General features: G+C 38.9%; 1 long non-coding RNA gene across 1 annotated transcript; it reads right to left on the bottom strand.

Moving 5' to 3' along the window:
• Positions 1–7,378: 7,378 nt before the first annotated feature.
• On the bottom strand, positions 7,379–8,136 carry LOC112085958. The gene is made up of 3 exons (XR_002899211.1): positions 7,877–8,136; positions 7,751–7,779; positions 7,379–7,591 (listed from the first exon to the last, which is right to left on the bottom strand). It is a non-coding gene; the product is annotated as an uncharacterized LOC112085958 (long non-coding RNA).

The following is an 8,136-nucleotide window of genomic DNA, read 5'->3' as shown; positions in this document are numbered from 1 at the left end:
AAGATCACTCGATGATCAAGAGATTCCAAGCCTAAGGTACGCTGAAAGGGCTCAAGGTAGAGATGGATGGTGAAGGTGATTGACTCACTCAATCAATGGCACAACTAAGAGTATTGAATCACTCAAAATACTCCTAAAACTGTGGGTTTCTATAGATTTAAAGTAAATCACACACTCAGAAATCTAAAGAACATAAACATAAAGAAACAAGCTTTGTAAAAAGAATAAAACGATTCTATTAATTTCAATGATCAAGGGTGATTTGTACATGGGGACGAGCTGAGCTTATATAGGCTCAAGAAGAACAATTCTTAAGTCTAAAACAAGAAGAAAATCGCAGAATTAAATGAAAAACTAACTGTTGGAGAACTGATGAGAAAATCTGTCAAACTAAGGAAAGAGCCGTTGCTTTCAATCTTGATAGCTTGGGCTGGAAGTGGTGCGCCTTTGGAATGTCTGGATTCATTTTTAGAGGCTTCAAAACGCAGCAGCAAAGAAGAAAAAGCCGTTGGTGAGTTATTCCTCCAAGTGTGAATGCGTCCAAATATGGTAAGTTGAGGTGCAAGAGGATTCGCCTAATCCTCTGTATGCTGGAGCATTGTAGGGCCTTTGGGGAACATTCTGGATTGCTATTAAGGTCTCCTGTTTGCCACAAATACGTTTGACCTTGATCAAACTCGTGAGACTCCAAATAAGGCAAGCTGAGGAATGTCTGGTTTGGAAATCGAATATCTCCCCAACCATAACCGTTATTTGTACCATTTAATTAAAATCTCCCTGATTACCTGATGAATTAAGACTCTAGAACAAGTCGGTTCATAGCTCAATTCATTCTGGTTTAGTTCGAACCCTCCAATGATCCATAATATGTCTGAATCTAGCGAGCTCTGGTTCTCCTGGTTTGAAAACTGAATAACTCATTCCTCAGAACTCGTATTGAACATATGGCCATTGTTTCACGAATACCGGTTCAACCACAATATTCAAGGCACGAAACCACTTGGAGAACATTCTCAGCTGTATTGGCTTCAATAGCAAGATAGTATGGAATCATCTGGTTTGTAAATTCGATTCTGATTTTGTCCGAGCTGATATGAACCCAATTACACTTCTCCATGTATCTCTGATGAGTTTAGCTTCTAAAACAGTTCAGCTTGTTGCTCAAATCTTGCTGGTTGGTTCGATATGCTTTATTGAAGGCAGAGACGTATTTGCTGGATCCTATGCGGCTTGAGCAGAAAGTTTGATTGAGCTCTAGTTCAGCTACTGGTTTGATGACCGCATCAATGAGTGTATACAAATGAACCAGCAAGCAAAGGATCAAGCAGATCTGTTTACACCTCAACTTTCCATATTTGAAGTCAATTACGTCAAATCTGGTTAAACAGACATATCTTCTTGATTTATTTGACCAGCTGGATTGGAGACTAAAAAAAAGATTTAGAATATTCCAAGGCGTACTACTACATTCCCAAATTGTCCAGATATACGGAACCTTCATATTTTTCTCATTTTGACATAATTCAAACAGTAAAGACCAAATCAATCAAGCCTTTAATTGATTTCTTAATTATATTAATTAATTGATTTATTTTTTTTGTCAAAATGTGTATGATCTCTATATAAGAGCAATCATTTCCCTTGTAATATTCACCCTTGAATTATTAGAAAAATATTTAAAGTTTCTCTTGTAAAAGTCTTGTCTATTGTGTTTTGTTCATTAGAGTTGTGTGCGATCTATTGAGTGTGTGTGTGATTCCTCACTCTTGAAATCGCGTGAATTTTTTTCTTTGTGTAGAATCACTTAGACTTAGGCTTGTGATCTCACCATGAATTACACCTTGGTAGCGATCTTCGATCCATCTAACTTGTCAACTTTGACATCTTGTAATCAATAAGATTTGGTGGATTCCAATCTTAGATCAGCCATCCTTTCGGATATAAACATCCGTCTGAATCTATCTTTGATAAAAAAATTACCTAAGACCATCTCCAATGGTTGAAAATCTATTTTAAGGTTCTAAATAATTATATATTAATATTTTAATATAATATATTTATATAATTAAATTTTAATTCTAAAATTTAAAATTACCCAATGATAAAGTGATACTTGTAGAACTTTTAAAAGAAGGGGTTCTTAAACAAGAACTTTAAGAACCATCTCTCTTGCATTTTTAATTTTTTTTTTAATTTTAAATTCTCAAAACTTTATAAGAGTTTTCCATTGGAGATGTTCTAGTTAAGTACCTAAGCTGGAATCCAATTTTTTTCCTCACCACTACAGCTTGTGCAGCTTTCCATATATATCTTTGTATTGCTTCCGGTAAAGGATACAATCGTTTTTGTATGCATGAATCACATCATACCCAAAACCAAACATTTTGAGGAATTTTTTCATCTCATCTGTCGATCTCGAGAGAACATTATCTCTAGGAAGCATGTCATGAGATATCTTCAAAAGCTAATCAAAATAGTTTTCGGACATCCCACTCTTCACTTTAATGCAGTAAAACCCTATAATTGCAGAAACTTTGGTGTAGTTGGAACAACTAGAATATAGTGGAGTTTCAGCACTTTGTAACTTCTTCCTAAACTCATATTCTTCTTTATTATCAACATTATCTGTCTGATATGCATTGTGGCTATTAGGCTGTGAATTGCCTTCACCATCAAAGAAATCTGTTCATAAGCCTCAAAGTCATAGCCTGGACCATGAGATGGCTTATTAGTCCTTATATCCTCATGCTTACTCCAATTGATAGATACAATTCCTTTAGCCAAACGGCTTCCTTTGCTGCCTCTGTCAAACTTATATATTCAGCTTCTGTAGTAGATAGAGCAACGACTCCTTGTAGACAAGATCTCCAACTGACTACTTTACCTCCTACAGTGAATGTTTAACCAGAGATTGATCTCCTCCTGTCAAGGTCTGAGGCGTAATCTGAATCACAGTACCATGTAACCACAAATTCACCTTCCCTTTTGTACTGTAACCTTGAACAGATTGATCCTTTTATGTAACGCAACACCCACTTAACCGCTTGCCAATGATCCATCAAAGGTTTGCTCATGAACCTGCTTATGACACCAACTGGATAAGCGAGGTCAGGTCTTGATCCAATCATCGAATACATTATACTCCCAACAGCGTTAGCATAAGGTATTGACTTCATTTGTTCTGCATACTTCTCCTTTTCCTCTTCAGTTGCTGCCTTAAGCTTCATATGCGGTCCCAGTGGTGTCTTAACCGGCTTGCAATCTTCCATTCTGAATGTCTTCAGTACCTTCCTCAAATACCCTTCTTGAGATAACTCTAAAATATTTCTGTCTCTGTCTCTTGTTATCTCCATTCCCAGAATTCTTCTTGCAGGTCCTAAATCTTTCATCTCGAACTCGGCACTCAGACTTTCTTTCAGCCTCTTGACTATCTCTTTGTTCTTGGATATAATCAGCATATCATCGACGTATAAGAGTAAGAATGTCTTCTCTTCTTCTTCAGTCTGCTTGAAGTATACACAATTGTTTTGCAAACTTCTTGAGTACCCTGTGTTTCTCATGAACGAATCAAACCTTTGATTCCACTGTCTTGGGGATTGTCTTAAACCGTACAGAGATCTCCTTAGTAGACAGACTTTCTCAGGTGATCTCTTGTCTACATATCCTTCTGGTTGGCTCATGTAAATAACTTTATCTAGAGTACCATGTAGAAATGCTGTTTTTACATCGAGTTGTTCCAGTTCCAAGTCAAAATGAGCGACTGCAGATAGCATAAGTCGGATTGAAACATGCTTGACAACCGGTGAGAAGATCTCTTGAAAATCTATTCCCTCCCTTTGAGAATAACCCTTAGCGACAAGTCTAGCTTTGAATCTCGGTTTTTCAACCCCTGGAATCCCAAGCTTTCTTTTGAATACCCATTTACAACCGATTATTCTCTGCTTCTCAGGTCTATCAGCTAGATCCCAGGTGTGGTTCTTATTTAGTGAATCAATCTCTTCATCTGCTGCTTCTTTCCATAGCTCACTATCTGCATCTGACATTGCTTCTTGATAACTCATAGGTTCAAGAAAACCCCCATCTTCAGTTAGGTTGTAAGCAAACCCCGAGTCCCCAAGTTCATCAAATCTTCTTGGTGGCCGTGGTTGTCTTCTTTCTCTGTCTCTTGCCAGTTGGTAATCTGCAAGACTTGGTGGGATATACTCGTGTTCAGAATCAGTCTCAAGGTCCTCCTCCCCTGTTTGATTCCATGGAGATGAATCCTGTTCTTGATTCTCTTCATGATCAGTTCCACCTTGAACTGATTCCTTCCCCTTTTCAGTGTGAGCAAAAGTCTCAACTATCGTGACTTCTACCTCATCTTGTGATGCTTCTACTTCTTTGTTTTGCCCTGAATCTTTGAACATCATTTTTTCATTAAACACAACATCTCTACTGATGACGACCTTTCAGTCCTCTAACAGCCAAACTCTGTAGCCCTTAACACTTGGTGTGTATCCAATGAATACCCCTTTCTTGGCTCTCGGATTCAGTTTCCCTTGGTCAGAATGAACATAAGCGATGCAGCCAAAACTTCTTAGTGAACTTAGATCCGGTAGAACTCCTGTCCAAAGTTTCTCTGGTATCTCAAACTCAATTGCTGATGCCGGAGACCTGTTGATGACAAACACAGCTGTTGATGCTGCTTCTGCCCATAACATCTTGTCTAACCCTGATTCACTTAGCATGCTTCGCACTTTATCCATAATTGTTCTGTTCATCCGTTCTGCTATTCCGTTTTGTTGTGGCGTGTAAGCGCAGGTTCTGTGCCTAACTATGCCTTCCTCTTTATAGAACTCGTCGAACTCCTGATTGCAGAACTCTAAACCGTTATCTGTTCTGAGTTTCTTCACCTTCTTATTTGATTGGGTTTCAACCATCTTCTTCCACTCAACAAAAGCCTTGAATGCTTCGTCTTTTCTTTTGAGGAAGTATATCCATACTTTCCTTGAATAGTCGTCTATAAACGTGATGAAGTATTGGTGATTGCCTATAGAGCTCGGTACGTGTGGTGATCCCCATAAGTCAGAGTGAATATACTCAAGCTTTTCCCTTGTAACATGTTTTGCTGATCCAAATCTGACCCTGTGTGTCTTGCCATAGACACAGTCCTCACAAAACTCGATGCCATTTACTTTCTCAGCCTGAAGATATCCCTTTTTAACCAATAGCTCTGTGTTCTTCTGACTTATATGGCATAATCTGCTGTGCCATATCTTAGCTTCGTCTTGTGGACTTGTTGCAGTGTTCACATTACCCATCAATGCTGTTCCTTGCAGTAGATACAATGTACCCATTTTCTTTCCCTTAAGAAGAGTCAAGCAGCCTTTAATAACCTTAAGAAGTCCATTCTTTGACTGGAACCAACATCCCTGATCTTCTAATGTTCCCATAGAAATCAGATTCTTGGACATTCTTGGGACAAATCTTACGTTTGTGAGCAGGACTGTTGAGTGATCATCGTTCTGTATCCTTATACTCCCAATGCCTTTAATCTCAGAGTATGTTTGATTAGCCATCTTCACGCGACCAGTCTTTGTCTCGTCAAGCTCAAAAAACCAGTCTTTTCTTGGTGTCATGTGAAATGAACACCCTGTGTCCATTATCTACTCATCATCGTTGTCATTATTGACTGCATTTGATTCGTCTGTGACGTTCAATGCTGCTACATCTGCTATTTGTCCTATGACATTTGATGACTCCCCCTTCTCCGAGCTGTTACCCTTCTTGTTCCTCTCCTTCCAGACATTACATTGCTTCTTGTAATGTCCTTCTTTCCCGCAAATCCAACATACCTTCTTTTCTCTTGACTTTGATCTGCTCTTACTCTTGTTCCTCTTGTTACCCTTATCTCTCTTCTCTGATCTTCCCCTTTCTTGAACAAATAGAGCATCCAAGCTATTCTTAGTCGTTTTCCCATTAGCTCCTAGCTCTAACGTCTTGGATCTGATCGCACTTGTGATCTCTTCCACAGCTAAGGTAGTTTTGCAGTACTTTAGAGTTTCCTTAAGCTGATCAAACTGCTTTGGTAGAGACATCAGCAAGACAATAGCTTGGTCCTCCTCTGGAACCGTAACCTTGACATTCTCCAAATCGGATATGAGTTTGAAGAAGTCATTTACATTTTTCTCTACTGTCATGCTCTCACTCATCTTGTACCCGTACAATCTTTGCTTTAAGTATATACGGTTGGGAAGAGATCTGGCCAAGAATAACTGGTCAAGGATCTTTATCATACCTGCAGCTGTCTTTTCCTTGATGACCTTTCTTAAGACATGATCTCCAAGACTCAGAATAACTGTTGACCTGGCCTTCCCTCTCTTCTCCCTTAACTCTTTGTCTTCTGGTTTGGCTGGTGAAGGAGCTGCATCAGGCGTGACTTCACCTTCGCTTGGTGTCTTTCCACCCTCTGATGCTTCTTCTTCGTCAAGTCCTTCCAGTAGACCCAACAGCTCCAGGTGAGCTAATAGCTCTTCCTTCCAAAGGATATAGTCTCCTTCTCCATCGAACTTTTCGACCTCCGATCTCCCAGAAGTCATTGTTAGTAAGAAAGTTCAGAACTTTTTCACCAAAGCTTCAACCTTTATAAAGTTCTGACCAGTCTTGTTACAAAAGCTTCAAACTTTATAAAAATTCAACCTTTCTTTCGACCATGAAAACTCCAACCTGGCTCTGATATCAATTTGTTGGTGTTATAAGTCTGAACATTGTTTATGTTTTACGCGGAATCTCCTCACTAACTCTCTTTATCTAGGTTCGATCGATCACACGTGTGTTTAGCATAAAGTAAATGACACAAACGAAATTATCCAGTTCACGATCCAGAATGGAATTGCTACGTCTGGCCGAGACTTTTCCTCGGAAATCCACTAGATATGGTATTCTTGGTTACAAATAACCTTTAGAGACTCTCTGTGTAAACTCACACTTGCCTCTCTCCTTGTCAACCACTCTTAACCCTAATGTTTCAGTCTACTACACCTTTTATATAGCCTTGTACGCATGGTGCCGACAAAACGGCTCTGCTGATTCTACCTCTAACCTCCATACTCTGTTTCTTCGACAGAGGAAGGAGACAAACACCACTCCACTTTAGACAGAGGTTAATTACTCCTTTGTCCTCGTGAGTTGTATAAGAAGATCACGTGAGCTCTGCGTGACTTCTCTTTAAACAGCCAATCGAAACCTTCTTGTTGGGTTAGAGTCTTCTTGACACTTAGGCATAAAACCCACATGAATGTATTGGGCTTTTCTAAGCCCATATCCAACTCCCCCAATTAGTATGATATTGTCCGCTTTGGGCCTAACTGGCAAAGCCCGCACGGATTTAGTTTTAGGATCCTTCCCAAAAGGCCTCATACTAATTGAAGTTGGACATTACTTATATACTAGATCATATTGGTCTAATCTTCCGAGGGACTTTGGATGGATTCCCATGAATTCCCAATAACTCTGAAAACTAATTATTCACAAACAAAATTTGTGCACTCCTTTGCTGATTGCGAACTTTGGAAGCATAAAACTTGCGTCTATTACAGAAACCCAAAGCTCTCTGCAAAATTGGAAGCATCGATTATACTTAGAAAAAATAGTTGCTTAATGTAACCATAAATCGCTTAAACTTGGAGATGCAATTAACCCTAAATCGATTACACTTAGAGAAACAATAGATCAAAAACACAAATTTTAAGACCCTATAGATTTCACATACCTTTGACTGAATCGAACCCTGAAACCTGCCTGCAAAACAGCAAAATAAAAAAAAAAATCGATATTATACCAAACATGTAAATACCTTAATTCCATATATATGCATATCGATTACCAAACATCTAACCTTCCAATGTCAGCTTCGTTCTTGAGAAATTGACGAGAATCCCTCAGCAACGAAAATGAGATTTCCTCAGCAGCTGCTAGAGTATCAGAGCATCAGATTAGGAGGAGAATTCGAGAGGAAAAGTGGGAGTGTGAATTCAATAAGGAAATTGAGATTTCGAGCTGGAAAACGACATGCAATGATGTCTCTGTGAGAAAGTTAAGGCAGATCTTATTTTGCCTTGGAGAAATTTGGGAGCTACAAATTTTTTTTTTTCTATT

The sequence above is a fragment of the Eutrema salsugineum genome, unplaced genomic scaffold (assembly GCF_000478725.1).
Source record: "Eutrema salsugineum unplaced genomic scaffold, Eutsalg1_0 scaffold_28, whole genome shotgun sequence".
NCBI classification, from domain to species: Eukaryota; Viridiplantae; Streptophyta; class Magnoliopsida; order Brassicales; family Brassicaceae; genus Eutrema; species Eutrema salsugineum.
This window is presented reverse-complemented; position numbering and strand designations above follow the sequence as displayed.